The sequence below is a fragment of the Mytilus trossulus genome, chromosome 13 (assembly GCF_036588685.1).
Source record: "Mytilus trossulus isolate FHL-02 chromosome 13, PNRI_Mtr1.1.1.hap1, whole genome shotgun sequence".
Taxonomy (NCBI): domain Eukaryota; kingdom Metazoa; phylum Mollusca; class Bivalvia; order Mytilida; family Mytilidae; genus Mytilus; species Mytilus trossulus.
The window spans coordinates 10,885,514-10,904,957 of NC_086385.1; positions in this window are offsets into that span (position 1 = coordinate 10,885,514).

The window sequence follows — 19,444 nt, forward strand, 5'->3', positions numbered from 1 at the left end:
ATCTATAATTTATATAAGAATACGATAAGTTTGACTACAAATATCATTGAAGTTTTTTTTCTCAAAGATTGGAAACAAAAAGTTAAAACGTAGTAAATAAACACTCAAACAAGTTAGGTTTTAAAACAAAATATATTCTAAGTTTTTTTAAATTTCTATTTGCAACATTTATATAAATTGTTGACAGTTTGAAAATTTTAATGGAGGAAAATGAATGAATAATGAAATTATAAGGTTTAAGCGTTTATTTGATCGGATGAATGCCTTTAGTTTAATATACAAATGGCAAAATGCTACAAGATATAATCTAAACATCCATCCCAGTACCAGCTAATTCTAACATATAACCAATATCGGCACAGAGATAGTACTTGGATAGTGGTAGACTGGTTATATATTAAATTAACCAGCTGCTGTCTGATGACAAAGGAATTTAATAGTTTTGAAAAAAGGAAACAAACTTGACGCTACAAAATATCAGTTTGATCATTCGTCCTCACAAGGCTTATTGTCCAATTACATATATATTTTCCTTATGACCGTGTTCATTAACAATTTCCAAGTAGCTATAGGCACGCAAAAAAATGCACAGATAGACTGTTAAAGGTTGTATGGAGAACAGACAAGATTTTTTCTAAAAATAAAACATAATGATTTCATTGTTTGGCAATGTTTGAAAAATTGATTTATCTGAGTTGTGCAGAATGTTTGACTTATACATATTTGCATACAAGTTATAGAATTCTATATATGTACGTCTTTATATAGTGTCAGATAAGTTGTATGAAAACTTGTGCAAAACAGACAACCAAAATGTTAGAAATTATTATAAATTAAGGAATGTATCTCCATCATGCAAAGCTCTGATTCCTTTCACGGATTTGGCTATATTTTGGATGTATTGTCAAAATGCGCATCTGATGCAGGAAAATTGATACCGTTAATGTTGTTATTATATATGTCTATCAGTGATTTTCGAACGTTTCACAATCATGTTTAATTATGGTAACCCCAAAATAGTCATATTTAGTTAGTTTAAGAAAAATCAAACATAATAATGTTAGGATTACCAAGGATTTACCAGCAAAGGTCAAAAGAGTAAGTAAAGACAATTTAATAGATGGAAACCAACGAATAAAACAAATAATTAAGTTAAGTTCAAAGTGTAGCTCGAGATACATTTTCACCTCACATTATAAATCGAACTATGACCTGAAATCTTGGTCCAATCCCTTACTCAAAATTAAACCAATTACTCTGAGATGCATATGCTCAGTCAATTTCTATTGTTTATAGTCTTAAAATTTACTTAGTACCCTTTTCCAAGAAAACCCAACAACGTTCCTTTATATTCATTCCAGCTCTGCCGAGGTAAATCCATATACCATCTGTTGACTCTCGCTGTTCTGGAGCCTCATCTCCCACTAGAATTTTGGCTAAGCATGTCTTGCCAACACCAAATGGACCGGTAAGAAAAACACGGTTCCAGTAACATTTGTATGATCCGCTGCTTAACAGACCTTGAAATTCCATATCAGAAAATATCTGTATTTCTTTTTTGGGTCCTAAGTGTATAAAACCGAAAAAAATGTAAGATATGAAATTCAAAGATCATTTTGTATTGTTCTTTTGCTGACACAAATACAAGCAGTATAAACAAGAAGATACACAGGGTGTTATCCATCATATATGTTTAGATCGTTATACATGTTAGAAATATCACAAGCTAACACTGATTTATAAATTTAAAAGTATCATTAGAGCTGTACGTAGTACAATTCAACATTATAAAGTTCCACATCAAATGTCGAATCATGCCTTATTACAAACAAATTGTTGACACAGAGATATGTCTTGGCTACCGGAATAAATTAAAACAAATGCTTATTATCCAAGTCTACAGACTATGATGTAGTTGACAGGGCCTAACAATGATAAAAAGACAAACAGACAGTTACATAACTTTATAGAAAATATCGTCGTTTATTATATATGTTTATATGTAGTTTCTTTTAATACAACTTAGGCAGAAAAACTGAATATTGCTTATTGCTAATTAATTCAATCACTTGACCATATCCTATTGAATATGGCCTCAAAACAATCTTCAAACTGATATGTACTGATAGTAATGAAAATCTCTATATGTCGCATTCCTCAACTTTCTTTGAGGTTGAAAAAATTATGAAACATTTTAAATGAGTCACTAAAAAATCAAGCTGAGTTGGTATTACACAAATTACAGAAATCTTAACAATAAGTGACTTCGCTAAAGATCTCAAAACAGTTACATAGTACACATCAACTTCATAAAATTGACAAACAGTAAGTTAAATCATATCTGTACAGAAGATGACGAAATGTGAAAAAATCCTTTAAAAATTAAAAAAAAACTACTCAAATAGCCTAGCCTTACTGTTTTGCACAACATATGCAGCTTTCAACCACGAATAATAAAAGTATTATGACATGAATTTAGCAGGGAGTTATTGTCTAGATATACTGAAAATTGCTTGCACAATGCAGGAGCTTAGAACCTTATTACGAAACACTAGCCTACTCAGTTATGAGTACACTAAATAAAATTAAACCAAAGTGATTATGTTGAAGGATAGCTGATTAAAATCTAAAGTCAAATAAAATACACATCCTGGACGAACAGGAATTGACAGCCAAATAGAAATCACTTTATACACAGTTAAAATAAAAAATAAAATCTAGTACAACACATAGGAGTCTCAGGATAAACCAATCTATGTTGTTTAACGGTATTAAAACTAGCCTTACTGAGGGGGCATTTCAAAGGGAACTAAAGTGAGTGGTCATGTGAGGAGAAATATCTCCAGATTTATTAAAGGCTAACAGGTATATGAGTACTAACAAGTTCTAAAAAGTATAGGAGTTATCGATCTTCCTAGTGAGTACTCGTGTACTCTTTGCCTTCCCTTATATATACCGCATGTATGAGTTGATCATATAAAATTCTCATTTTCTTGTAACTTTAAAATCACATTTGTTTTAATCTCAAATCTTTTGATGCCATATCACAGATGTATTCCACACATGAAATGAGATCATATACAAATTTACCTTTGATAATTTTTGTTAGACCTTTCTGATGGAAGACTTTTGTGGCCACTTCTTCTTCTTCCTTTGCCATGACAGTCTACAACACAGCAGACGATATGTTATGGTTATGAATAGGAAAATACACATTGACTGGAGACTATAAGAGCCAGAATTTGTAACTAAGGGGATCTAATGGAATGTATAATCTGCCCAGAATGATTTTTTTGGGGTAAATAATTCGTGATTTTGTTTAGCCAGACATTTGTCTCTGTTTTATACCGTAAAAATTCAGATTTCAACTCGGATCTCTCGTACTTTATTTGTAATAATATTTGAATGGAGGACAAAGCAAAGTAAACAAAAATAAACAACTTTTGATAAGCAAGTTGGAGAGAAATATAAATTACACAATGCAAAGAACGGGAAAAACGTTTACTTTAGGCCATTATAATCACGTTTCAGTCAATGAAGTGAAATATTATTTTGTTAAAAACTGGATATGTTGGTAGAACGCTTGAGTTAAGAGTGCCAGAAATAACCTTAGACTTGTTGGTATTAAAATAGTTGTTGCTTTAAAATCTTATAGTTTTATTTCACACTACTGTCACTTTAACGAGAAGTGTCATAACAGAATGAAAATGTCACTGGAAAACACACACCGTTTCACTCTGTTCTCTACGTAATGTTTAATATAACTGGTCTTCTGATTGGATAAGATAATATTGTTTATCATCTCATGAACATAAGTTTGTCACATGACCGTAACGTCATCAACGTTTTTTTATGATTTACTCCTTATTCATTGTGAACCACATTTTTTAATGCTGTTCCTTTAGAGACAGAAAAAAATATTTCAGTCACTCCATCAATGTTTGAAAACTTCACCAGCCTACCATTGTCCTGAACTGTGCTTGTTCTAATCATATTTATTTATTAAAAAAATTTTTATAGAAGAAATAGATTATATATGTGTAGCTTGACCAGTTTACACCTGGCCACATGAGTATACGTCAAAAAAAAAAAAATATTACAGACAGCGACTTATGACAAGCAGTGAATACACTAGGGACAAGGACATACTATTTAAAGCGTGGACAAAAATCTTTATGAGCGCTCATTTATCCCATACATCAAAAATATGTCTCATTGTATCGTTTGCTCTGTGAGGCAGCACATTTAAGGTCAAAACAAAACAATGTCCATTTTTGTCTGCCTTAGAATGCCTACCCTTAGACTTGTTCTTGGTACATATTATTTATATGAAAAACAGACATTATCCGAAGTCAGGAATCTGATGTACAGTAGTTGTCGTTTGTTTATGTAATATATACGTGTTTCTCGTTTCTCGTTTTGTTTATATAGATTAGACCGTTGGTTTTCCCGTTTGAATGGTTTTACACTAGTAATTTTGGGGCCCTTTATAGCTTGTTGTTCGGTGTGAGCCAAGGCTCCGTGTTGAAGGCCGTACTTTAACCTATAATGGTTTAATTTTTAAATTGTTATTTGGATGGAGAGTTGTCTCATTGGCACTCACACCACATCTTCCGATATCTATTATGAATATAACCTCTTCTCAAATGTTTTATTAATCAATAACTGTATACACGATAGTCCGTAGTTGTATACTAGATATCCTTATGTTTCTATTGTCAGATATCAACCTTTCACCTTTTCAGAAGGCATTTTTTTACCATTTATGCAACGAAATCAACTTTACCAGAACAAATCTTTTTTTGTGTAATGCCAAACACTATCTGTTTTTTTTAACAAAGTATTCTATTTCATTTTTCAACTCGAAACAAGCTGTTACGGACCACATACCCTAGAGAATTGTAATATTGTTGCCAGTCTAATTCGACCTTGATCTGTGTTTTGTTGTAATAAGCATCGTGTATAAATATCGGAAACAATGTTTTATAATCATATGAAAAAAGTTAAATCACAAAAATACTGAACATAGAGAAAAATCAATTCGGAAAGTCCATAATCACATGGCAAAATCAAATAACAAAACGCATAAAAAACGAATGGACAAGTACTGTCATATTCCTGACTTGGTACAGGCATTTTCAAATGTACAAAATTGTGGATTAAACCTGGTTTTATAGCGCTAACCCTCTCTCTTTGATGACAGTCTCATCAAATTCCGTTATATTTACAGTGATTCGTTAACTGAACAGACAAAATAAATAAAATAGTCAAAATATGGGTACAGCAGTCATCATCGTGTAACAATTTTAAAAGGAACAATTTAATAGAAGCGCTTTTCAGGATTTACTTTCATCAGGAATGCTCAAAGCCAAATATTCGAAAGCCGAGGATGTATACAGCTTGTGTAGGCTTCATAACATTTGATAGAGGCAGCCTCAAGTTAGATAACGGAAACTAATTTTGGGACGAACGTTCTAATAGACATACGGAGAAATTAATCTTACAGTTAATGCCCCAAAAGCCACAGCGAGACATAAACAAATACATTCCAGACTGTGTGTAAATGTTATCAACAAAGAATAAGAATCTAGTTTCGTTTATCTGTAAAATGTTGAATATTGTCATATATTTTCAAACTTTTTCTTTTGATAAATATCAGTGTCAACATATACTGCATTTTTTGATTTTTTCATAAATAGGATACAACAGAACATGTACCTTGAGGAAATTCATTACTTCTGTCTTTCCTTTTTTCTGCTTAGATGAATAGTTGTAGTCGTCTTTATTTGCAGCCAGAATATATGGAGTGGAACCCTTAAAAAAACAAATCTTAAACCTGTATCTATCAACTAAAATAATTCCGTGTTTACAACAACTTTCAAGCAAAATACAAAGAGCATTTGTAAATTGTTTGGTAATACTTTTTTTTTACATCTATAAGGATAATTTCCTGATCAGAATTTATTCAATGCATATTTTCTTCAGCAAACTTAATGTATGAGGTTCAAGTCTTATTTCAAGATTATTTTTTTTTAGTGTCGAGCGCATCGGACTAAAGACTCTTCCATTTGTTGATAGCTTGTAATGTCTGAAAGTTGTTATGTGTTTTATCAATGAATAAATTGTTGTCTTTACAATTATCCTCGTCTTTCGGTTGGTTGCTGTTAGTGTCTAATGTCTCTCATTAGTTTGATAACTGAATAAGACTTGTTGGCTGTGTTTTATAATAAGTGTCTAACTGTTAGTTGGAAGTGTTTGAAGGCTATACTGTGTTTGGTCCGTGATTGTTATATGTTGGTAGTGGTTTGTTAAGTTTTTTGAAGTGTCCAACGACTGTCCTGTGTTTGATATGTGACTTTTTTTTTTCGGGTAATGACTTTCAAACTAGTAATGATGGCTGTTGTATGTGCCTCATTGTTTATGTGTTTCCGTGGTGATTGTAAGTTGTTGCCTCTTGTTTTATATCTCTGATAGTTGGTATTTGTTGGTAGTGCTTGATATTTGTCATGTGTTTGATTGGTGATTTTAAGAAATTTGATAAATGGTATTTTTGATGGCAGTCGTGTGTTTGGGAGCATGTTTGTTGTTATATGTATCTTGCAATTAAGTCTTTAGAGGCTATTCATAGTTTTTGATAGAATCATATGATTGTTTGCACATAAGTGTCGGAAAAGTTAGTCTCATATGATCGTTGGATAGTAGCAGTACCTTATTACTACCAAATGTTTGATATGTGACTACTGATTGTAAGCTGTGTCCATTTGCTGTTATTGAAGTGCCTGTTTGCTGTCATTTGTTTAATTTGACATAGCAAGTTGTTCGTTTTAGGTAAAATAATTGTTTGTTTGTTCTTCCTGATGGGAAAAATGTGCCCAATAAATAGTTCTTAGTTGTTAGTCTGTCTTCATAACATATTTCAATTGGATGTTGGGGAAAAAAATAAAATCTCAAAAATACTAAACGCAGAGGAAAATCAAGATTCGCTCGTGTATGTAACAATGTTTTAGATTTTAATGAGAGAAATTTGTGTATTACTGAAAAATTATTGCACCAGGGTTTTTGATATCACAAACTAGTCAAACAATTTACTAAATTTTATCATCGGTATAAGGACATCATTCGTAAATATAACTCAACGTGCAGACTTCTTATACGTTCAGGTATTTCACATTCAATATTTCATGGAAATATTCTTTATAAAGCACAACAAATGTCAGTATTCACCTCAGAAGCTAACAAAACCTTTAAATAGACTTATTAAGAAGGGATTTAGTTACAATACTGTTGTCAGGTCATTGAAGAATGCATATTTTGGTGTTAATATCAATTCACTTATAGGGTCTTTGCATCGGAACTGAACTCATTTATTTAACAACAAGTTGTTGGCATGACACGGGTTATGTTCTTCTCATATATGTTATGATGGTATGATACTAAACCCCTCACGGGAAAGATTGTGCCTGATATTCATATGATGAAGACATAATCTTTCAATCAGTTTAAATGAAGTCTGGAGCTGGCATGTCAGTTAACTACTAATAGTCTGATGTATTTTATGTATTATTGTAATTTTGTTTATTTTCTTTGGTTACATCTTCTGACATCAGACTCGGACTTCTCTTGAACTGAATTCTAATGTGCATATTGTTATGCGTTTACTTTTTAGCATTAGCTAGAGGTATAGGGGAGGGTTGAGATCTCATCAACTTGTTTAACCCCGCTGCAATTTTGCGCTTGTCCCAAGTCAGGAGCCTATGGCCTTTGTTAGTCTTGTATTATTTTAAATTTTAGTTTCTTGTGTACAATTTGGAGTTTAGTATGGCGTTCATTATCACTGAACTAGTATATATATTTGTTTAGGGGCCAGCTGAAGGACGCCTCCGGGTGCGGGAATGTCTCGCTGCATTGAAGACCTGTTGGTGACCTTTTGCTGTTGTCTGCTATGTGGTCGGGTTGTCTCTTTGACACATTCCCCATTTCCATTCTCAATTTTAAAATATGAGTACTGCAGTAATCATCGTGTAACAATTTTAAAAGGGACAATTTAACAGAACACAAAAACGTCTATCCACAAACACATTCATTAATACGCGTGTCTGACGTCAGAAAATTTTATACGTCACATATATTTGTCGTTCAATGTACATACAAACAATTTTAAAATTTGACATAGAAATGCTAGCATACAGGGTTAAAAAATCAAAAGTAAGTAAGAATAAATTTCAGAAATAGACTGAGATTTAAAATAGGCCAAAAGTTATATAGAATTTATAAGAATCCACAAAAAGTTAATACTACGCAATTGAATGATTTTGACGTTTATGGTTCAACGTATTTAGTAATTCATAATAGAAATATATTATAATGCCATACAATAGAATAATATCATACTCACGGGATGTTTTAAAGTACAGAGTCACGTTATAAGAACCAAAGAAATACAAAAAGTCGTATATACAAAACACACCAACAAAAAATGAAAGACAATACAATACAAACACATTGACGGAATGTATAAGTAGGGAATGACTTATATCTGTTTGATCTCTAATTGATTGCTGTTATTGTTGGAAGAAGTGTGATTGGTAGTAAGAAATCCCTTATTTATGTCTTAGTATATGATTGGTTGTAAGAAATACCTTATTTATGTCTAAGTATATGATTGGTTGTAAGAAATACCTTATTTATGTCTTAGTATATGATTGATTGTAAGAAATACCTTATTTATGTCTTAGTATATGATTGGTTGTAAGAAATACCTTATTTATGTCTTGTGTCTAAGTATATGATTGATTGTAAGAAATACCTTATTTATGTCTTAGTATATGATTGGTTGTAAGAAATACCTTATTTATGTCTTAGTATATGATTGGTTGTAAGAAATACCTTATTTATGTCTTAGTATATGATTGGTTGTAAGAAATACCTTATTTATGTCTTAGTATATGATTGATTGTAAGAAATACCTTATTTATGTCTAAGTATATGATTGTTTGTAAGAAATACCTTATTTATGTCTTAGTATATGATTGGTTGTAAGAAATACCTTATTTATGTCTTAGTATATGAATGGTTGTTAGAAATACATGATTTATGTCTTAGGATATGATTGGTTGTATACATGATTTATGTCTTGTGTTTGATAAGTGATGTATTTTATTGTTGGTTGCGTATTAAGAGTTAGTCCCAAGTGGTTGTATGTTGTTGACTGTTCCTGATAGTTGAAATGTGTTACTTAGTGACCGTAAGTTGTCGGTCGACAGTTGGAAATGCCTTATGGTTCTACTAAAAAGTCTATAATGCTTAGTCTTAATAATTCATATGGCTATGTTGTGTAAGGATAAAGTGTTGGCTGTGTATTTACAGTAAGTATTTTCTGATTGTTGATATATAATATGATGACTGTCCTGTTTTTTTGGTATCTGAAAGTTGTTGTTTATATCTTTACCATTACTGTGGATTAATCATTATTCTTTGGATACCAATTTTGATGGATTTCGTGGGTACAGGTAAACCACGAAATCAAATGTTCCACGAAAGACAAATTCTAAATAGGTTTGTATGCAGACCTCAGCAAAATCATGAAATGAAATATCAACGAACATACAATTTTTCCTTTATCCACGGAAATCGGAACCCACGAAAATAAATGAATCCACAGTATTCTAAATTTGATACCTGATTGAAATTAGTTGATTGTGTTTTCTCAATTAACTACAAATAGTTGTTGGTTGTTCCTGATTGCTTTCATATGTTTGATTAGTGATTATTAACTATTGACCTTTTTTTTAAAACTACTAATCTGTGTTGTGAGTGTGACCTTATAATTAGTAGTAGTAGCACATGGTTGTTAAAAGTCTTTGTGATTATAATGTACTTGGTTGGTGACAGTTGCTTTATGAGTAGTTTCAAATATAGGTCTTTGTGATTATTATGTACTTGGTTGGTGACAGTTGCTGTATGACTAGTATCAAATATAGGTCTTTGTGATTATAATGTACTTGGTTGGTGACAGTTGCTTTATGACTAGTATCAAATATAGGTCTATGTGATTATTATGTACTTGGTTGGTGACAGTTGCTGTATGACTAGTATCAAATATAGGTCTTTGTGATGATAATGTACTTGGTTGGTGACAGTTGCTTTGTGACTAGTTTCAAATATAGGTCTTTGTGATTATAATGTACTTGGTTGGTGACAGTTGCTTTATGATTAGTTTCAAATATAGGTCTTTGTGATTATTATGTACTTGGTTGGTGACAGTTGCTTTATGACTAGTATCAAATATAGGTCTTTGTGATTATAATGTACCTGGTTGGTGACAGTTGCTTTGTGACTAGTTTCAAATATAGGTCTTTGTGATTATTATGTACTTGGTTGGTGGCAGTTGCTTGATGATTCGTTTCAAATATAGGTCTTTGTGATTATTATGTACTTGGTTGGTGACAGTTGCTTTATGACTAGTATCAAATATAGGTATTTGTGATTATTATGTACTTGGTTGGTGACAGTTGCTGTATGATTAGTTTCAAATATAGGTCTTTGTGATTATTATGTACTTGGTTGGTGACAGTTGCTTTATGACTAGTATCAAATATAGGTCTTTGTGATTATTATGTACTTGGTTGGTGACAGTTTCTTTATGATTAGTTTCAAATATAGGTCTTTGTGATTATTATGCACTTGGTTGGTGACAGTTGCTGTATGACTAGTATCAAATATAGGTCTTTGTGATTATAATGTACTTGGTTGGTGACAGTTGCTTTATGACTAGTATCAAATATAGGTCTTTGTGATTATTATGTACTTGGTTGGTGACAGTTTCTTTATGATTAGTTTTAAATATAGGTCTTTGTGATTATTATGAACTTGGTTGGTGACAGTTTCTTTATGATTAGTTTCAAATATAGGTCTTTGTGATTATAATGTACTTGGTTGGTGACAGTTGCTGTATGACTAGTATCAAATATAGTTCTTTGTGATTATTATGTACTTGGTTGGTGACAATTGCTTTATGATTAGTTTCAAATATAGGTCTATGTGATTATTATGTATTTTGTTGGTGACAGTTGCTTTATGATTAGTTTCAAATATAGATCTTTGTGATTATTATGTACTTGGTTGGTGACAGTTGCTCTATGACTAGTTTCGAATATAGGTCTTTGTGATTATTATGTACTTGGTTGGTGACAATTGCTTTATGATTAGTTTCAAATATAGGTCTTTGTGATTATTATGTACTTGGTTGGTGACAGTTGCTGTATGACTAGTATCAAATATATGTTGGCTGTTGGACTACCTCATAGCTATAATGTTATTGATTAGTGATTCTTTTTTACACTATTTTCATGTTGATTGCTGTAGGATTTTAACTTGCATAGAAGTTATCATCTGTTTGATTGGTGACTCTTTTAATTTTTAAATCATTGCCAAATGCGTGTTGCCTATTGTACTGCTTGTCATGTGCTTGATTAGGAACACTATCTTTATATTTAATTTCAAATAGTTGTTGATTGTTTTTTGTTATCGACCATATGCTTGATTTGTGACTGTACATGTGTTATTTATGATGATATAAGGTTGAATTGATGCAATAAGTGTAGCATTAGTTGACGGCTATCGTATGTTTGTTTGACATATACGTTAGGGGTGGATACTTTGTGGTTGTGTCTTTAAAGTAATTAAACGTGTTAAACTGATTATAAGTAGTGTCTGACTGTAAAATTTGTTTGAATTGTGACATGTTACAGCAGTACTAAGTTTTCATCATTTATATTTTTTGACATTTTGTGTTTCATAATTCTTGTTGAGTTGCAAACTTACTGTCAAATGTTTGGTTTGTGACTGTGGTTTCAATGGCTGATGGTTTATTATAAGTCCTAATAGTAAGTTTTAATTGATTTCTGAATGATGCCAAATGCCCGACTGGTGACCCTTTAGTTTTTTGCGGTTTTCACAATTAGTGTTAGGTAAAAACTGGTTGTTCAAGTCTGGGTGGTCGTCAAATATATATGGGATTGTTTTTTTTTTTGAGTGATGAAGGGGTTTGTTTCTTTCAAATTGGTGTCTGCATGGTTGCTGTTAATGCCTGATGACTGCCCTGAATTTCTTAATTTCAGGATTTTATATAAAGAAACGCTCTGGTCATAATTGAGTGTATTAATAGATTAAAATACAATGATAAACATTAATTATAACCTAATCAGTAACACAATTTATCATTTCGGTGAAATTTACAACAGCATTAAAATATCAATGGCTATGAAGTGATTTGTTATTTAACACATTTTTTTTTCTGTATAACGAAATGAGTTTGATTGAAGACTTTGTATCTTAATCCGTGTTGGTAAGTCGTTTGTCTTTAATGTCTGGTTGTAGTTTGTTGTATCTGTCTACTGTCATATGTTGTAATGGTGAATTTGTATCTTATTATTTCTATTAAAAGTAGTGTGTCTGTAATGTCTGTATTTGGCAACTGGTATGTGTTTGTTTGGTGACTTTGTGTTTATTTAAAACATTCTCGATGTCGTTCATGTAAATTGCTGTTAACATATTTGTAGTTTATCATGTAAGGTGTTTGTTTATATAATGTTAAATGTTACCTCATCTGTTTTATACAGTGGACTGATTCCTCCTTCCTCAATTAACCATTTGGTGACATGAAGATGTCCAAACTTAGCAGCTACATGTAATGCTGTTAATCCGTTCTATAATATCAAAAATGAGTCTATTCATGTAAAGTGATGATCTAGACAATATTGCGTAATTAATATCTACAAAATGCTACAATGTTAAAGACACCTGTAATATCAACATATGCATATCCTGTGCAACACTGGACACTATTGCGTAATTAATATCAACAAAATACACAAAATTTTACAATGTTACTAACATCTGTAATATCAACATTTTCCTTAACTTTGCCACACTGGACAATATTGTGCAATTAATTAAAAACAGGACACACACACACACATATATATATATATCAGAAAAGAATGAGTGGTAAACACGTCGAAATCCTAACTTCCATCAGCAATGTCATGATACAAAACGAATTATTTTCTATGACATAAAACATTAAAAAAAGAACTACTTATATCAATGGATTAAAAAAATATATGTTTGATTACTATCAGCTGCCCATTACTTTAAACGCACTTTGAAGCCTTTCTCAGTGCGAGTAACATGATTATCAATTGTATACAACTTTACAAATTGCGTTGTGTATTAAATAGAGGCATCAATAGTATACCGCTGTTCGAAAGTCATAAATCGATTGAGAGAAAAGACATCAGGGATTCAAACTACCACTAAGAAAAACACATCAAATATAAAAGTAAATCAACGAAAATATAGAAACACTAAAGTGCAAAACCAAACGACATTGTAAAACACATATAAACAAACTATAAGATAAACCTGTCTGATTAAATTAATAAATATAAACAGGGATACAACCAAACAGAACATATATATTTCGTTACCTTGGATTTTGCGAGTATATTACATCCAATGCTGGCCAGGTAACGGACAGCATCCAGGTGACCTTCGGCGGCAGCGTATATTAATTGCGTGCCTTCAAGCTGTAATATAATTATAAAACATAAATCAACGCTTGTGTCATGAACTTGACATCGTTGAATAATTATAGGTAAAATATATACATTCCATATCAAATGAATAATAAGATGTAAAACTTGAATAAAAATGACCGGTCGAACCAGTAAGTATATTCTTTATATAATTGTATAACAAATAAACACAATGCTTTGTTGTGAGATGTCATAGCTAGTGCTAGTGATCAGATAAAGGAGAATATCCATGTTGCTTTACTGTGCAGCATTATTAATTGACGAATAATGAATATCGCCATTATGGTTAAATGAATTGAAGGTTACAATCAGTTGTATGTTAATATATACACTCCGCCATAAGTTAAGCACCACCCAATTTATTTTCGAAATAATTATTTTCTTAGTTATTTTTTTTTTAAAAGAAATACTATATATTAAACCTGTAAACAATAGGTAACTTTTGGATACCGGTAAAATGTCAATCGATTACGTTTTGATTGTTCAAATCAGTTTTAACAACCTGTCTTGTGTGTTTTTCGCGTTACTGTTTTTAACTAAACACAAATGATATTAGCACGTGCATTTCGCACTTGAATTAGCCATTGATTTCAAACTTTTAAGATGACAAGACGAAAACTGAGTATTGCGGAACGCTGGCAAGTTGTAGGTATGGCAAATACAGGTCTAAGTTGCCGTAGAATAGCGGTCCATTTTGGTATTAACACTCTGTGATTATCAGGCTCGTGCAGAGATACCGACAGACAGGGTCAGTTGAAGACCACCCTAGAGCAGGCAGACCACGTAAAACTACTCCCAGAGAAGACAAAAATATTTCCCGGCCCGGTAAGCAAGATTGAAACCTTTCTCGTCTGCTGATCAGCTTCGTAGACTTTGGCCTATTGGGGTAGAGTAAGTGTGCGGACTGTGATACGTAGGTTGCATAGTTTCCGTCTAAGGGCTCGGAGGCCGATAAAGCGCCCGGAATTAACTTTAAGACACCGTAAAGTAAGACTACAGTGGGCTAGGAACCATCACCGATGGACTTTACGCAGCTGGAGAAGAATACACTGGTCCGATGAAAATCGTTTCTTGCTGAAGCCCGTCGACGGCAGAACACGTGTTTGGAGGGAAAGAAACACCGCATATCGGGACAATAACATTCTTGGTACAACAGCTTTCGGTGGCGGCGGTGTAACAGTATGGGGATGTTTTTCCCATGACTGTAAGCTTGATATGCATGTTCTTCACGGTACCTTGAATGGACAAAGGTACCGGGATGACATCCTGAACACCATTGTATCGCCTCATTTTGACAATCACGCGTTAGCTGATAGACCGGTCTTTCAAGATGACAATGCGAGACCTCATCGCGCACAAATTGACAACGCATACCTGACGTCGGAATCAATAGACACTTTACCTTGACCGGCCATGTCACCTGACATGAACCCAATTGAACATGTATGGGACTTTATCGGCCGTTAACTTAACCAGAGACAACCAAAATGTGCAACAATACCAGAATTGAAACTATGCTGGAAACTCTGAAAAATGCATTTAGTGTATCATTAATTTTTTTGCATTTTTTTCAATATATTCAATTTTCTGTTTCAGTATATTTTATGTTTGTTTCTGTAGACCTACTTTATTATGTTTATTACTGAAAACGTAACATCGGAATTCCATGTGATAACGTCAAGGAAAGGCACGTGATACATGTAATAGTCAAAAGCATGTCAAATTTGTATCATAAAAAGTATAATCACAAAAATACTGAACTGAGAGGAAAATCGGGAAGTCCCTAGTCACACGGCAAAATCAAATGAAAAAAAACCCACATAAACAACGAATGGACAACAACTGTCATATTCAGCCATTAGCCCTCTAAACACTATTCCGGAAAATATGAAATTCACGTAAATTTAATGTGTTTTCATCATTAGGAGTGGAGTCATCGTCAACCTACGAGAATGAGAAATATCACGAATGAGTACAAGGAGTCACAAATTAGGAATACTACCATTATTGGTGGATGAATTGAACGAGTCATAAACAGTGTAATGTAAATTATGGATAGCACCATTATTGTTGAATGCATCGAAAGAGTCATCATTAGTTTTATGTGAATTATGGATATCACCGTTATTGGTGAATGGACTGGAATAGTTATCACCATCGGTATGTGAATAAGAGATATACACATTTGTTGTTTGATGAATTGCGTGAGTCTTTATTAGTGGTGTGGGAATTAGGACTATCACCATCATCAGTGGTGTAAGAAACAGGGTTATCACCATGTTTGTTTTAATAAATTAAAGGTGTAATTAATCATAAGCAGGATCTGCTTACCCTCCGAAGCACATGAAATCACCCCGGTCTTTGGTGGGGTTCGTGTTCCTGCTGTACCCCTAATTGTGAAATTTTTCATATTGTGACTGTTTGTTTTGTTAATACATTGTTGTCAACTTGATGCGACTGTCATACAAGTGAGAGGTTTAGTTAGCTTTAAAACGAGGTAAAATATATCATTTTCTACATAAGAACATGATAGTACCAAGTCAGGAACATGACAATTCTTATATATTCATGTGATGTGTTTGAGCTTTCAATTTTGCCATTAGATAAGGCCCTCTCCCTTTAGATTTTTCCTCGGAGTTCAATATTTTTATTTTATTTTACTTTTTATCTTTATTGGGGTGTGAATAAGGGATATCATCATTATTAGTGGATCACTTGAATGCGTTATCATCAGTAGTGTAAATTTCAAGAGACAGAATAAGTGTTGTGTAAGTTTATTGGGCTTTAATTTGAGTGTAAAATTATATATATAAACAAGTCTAAATTGAGAACTACGTTCAAACCTATGATTGCGTTGGATAAAAACCGCAATTTTTATGCGTGTGCATGTAAAATAAATTTCGTTGTAGAAGGGTCTATATACAGCACAAACAACATTTTCTGAAAGACCAAAAGAGTGAAAAAGTATATTTAAACAAAACGCATTTGACTACAGGTCGAACAACCGATGTTCTTTAACCCTGATGACTGCCATTGGCGATTGCCAAATAAAATTGATCACAAGATTTAACAAAATTGATCTTAAAAATCAATTTAATACTAAACAGAAAACAATAAACTCGTGGCTAAGATGTTATGCCACAAACATAAGGTGTCAATATTTGTTTGTACACCAGATCCGGATTTCGACAATAAATGTCTCTTCAGTGATGTTAGGGATCGAAACGGTATTTGGAAGTCCATATAATTTACCCTCAATTTAAGAAATTCTCTTGAATGTCAAGAGTCAATATAGGATGAACGGTCATATAAAACGGAGGGAAAATATGATACAAACCCAAATGAAAAATATAAACAAGTCTAAATTATAAGTCAATATAGGATAAACCAGAGGGAAAATATGATACACGCCCAAACATATATATGTAGTAAAGATATGTCTGTTAACTTGTGCTAGTACAAGAGCAGTTCACTTATAAATTGTGCAGGATTCATCACAGAATACTTAAGCTTTCATCGTTTTACATGTAGAAAGTCAATCCAAACAATAATGATTTAAGACAACACGTCTACGTACGTTACGAGATCAAAAGAGAGTGGGCAACAAAAGTCATCACCGAGAAGCCTAACTCTTATGGAACAACGTGATTTACCCTAAAAGAGCACCTTGGTTCTGAGAATTGTGGGACAGATTAATAGGATATACGTTTCATCGGATCTAACGGACGACGAACCCCTCAAATCGTCATTTTTATTATATGGAACACGAATCAGAACTCTATTGTATAACGGTCTTCAAGATTGTAGTTTACAACCAGAAACCAAAGTAACAACGCATAAATCCGTGACTAGACAATCGAAGTTTAAAAACTTCTTAAAAGTTGGAAACAGGAATACTTAACCTCACTAAGGGAACATTACCAATAAACTGGTCGAAAGACACAGAAGATTATTGTCGGAGATGTAGTTCAGATTCATGACGTGTATCAAGAGTGAATTGGACTTAAACTTATGTCATAAAGTGGACAAAGTTATGTTATACGTATAACTTAAGGTTGTCATTATCAGTGGTAAATTTTAGGAATAACACCGTTATGGATGGATGAATTGAAGGCGTCATCATAGTAACTATGTGAATAAGGGATATCAGCATTATTGGTTGATGAACTGAAGGTATCATCATCAGTGGTGAGCTTATCTGGAATAACACAATTATATCTGGATGAACTAAAGGTATCTTCATCAGTGGTGAGGTTATCTGGAATAACACAATTATATCTGGATGAATTGAAGGTATCATCATCAGTGGTGAGCTTATCTGGGATAACACAATTATATCTGGATCAATTGAAGGTATCATCATCAGTGGTGAGCTTATCTGGGATAACACAATTATATCTGGATGAATTGAAGGTATCATCATCAGTGGTGAGCTTATCTGGGATAACACAATTATATCCGGATGAATTGAAGGTATCATCATCAGTGGTGAGCTTATCTGGGATAACACAATTATATCTGGATGAATTAAAAGTATCATCATCAGTGGTGAGCTTATCTGGGATAACACAATTATATCTGGATGAATTGAAGGTATCATCATCAGTGGTGAGCTTATCTGGGATAACACAATTATATCTGGATGAATTGAAGGTATCATCATCAGTGGTGAGCTTATCTGGGATAACACAATTATATCTGGATGAATTGAAGGTATCATCATCAGTGGTGAGCTTATCTGGGATAACACAATTATATCTGGATGAATTGAAGGTATCATCATCAGTGGTGAGCTTATCTGGGATAACACAATTATATCTAGATGAATTGAAGGTATCATCATCAGTGGTGAGCTTATCTGGGATAACACAATTATATCTGGATGAACTGAAGGTATCATCATCAGTGGTGAGGTTATCTGGGATAACACAATTATATCTGGATCAATTGAAGGTATCATCATCAGTGGTGAGCTTATCTGGGATAACACAATTATATCTGGATGAATTGAAGGTATCATCATCAGTGGTGAGCTTATCTGGGATAACACAATTATATCTGGATGAATTGAAGGTATCATCATCAGTGGTGAGCTTATCTGGGATAACACAATTATATCTGGATGAACTGAAGGTATCATCATCAGTGGTGAGCTTATCTGGGATAACACAATTATATCTGGATAAATTGAAGGTAACATCATCAGTGGTGAGCTTATCTCAGATAACACAATTATATCTGGATGAATTGAAGCTATCATCATCAGTGGTGAGCTTATCTGGGATAACACAATTATATCTGGATCAATTGAAGGTATCATCATCAGTGGTGAGCTTATCTGGGATAACACAATTATATCTGGATGAATTGAAGGTATCATCATCAGTGGTGAGCTTATCTGGGATAACACAATTATATCTGGATCAATTGAAGGTATCATCATCAGTGGTGAGCTTATCTGGGATAACACAATTATATCTGGATGAATTGAAGGAGCCAGAAGTCGTAAAAAATTTAGGGATATCATTTTTATTGGTAGATGATTTGAAGGAGTCATTAGCTGTCACCATAATTGGTTGAAGAATTGAAGAAGTCATCATAAGTTGTTTGAGAATAATTATTATCATGTGTAAAATAAGTAAATCATCATTATTGTTGAATGGAATATAGGAGTTATTATCATGTGTTAAATAGGGATATCATCATTATTGTTGGATCAATTGAGGGAGATAATAATGAATATCAGCATTATTTGTAATAGTCATAATCAGTGGTGTGTGAAGTATGAAAATTACCATTGTTGATAAATGTATCGAAAGGAGTCATTATCATTGGTGTGTGATTTG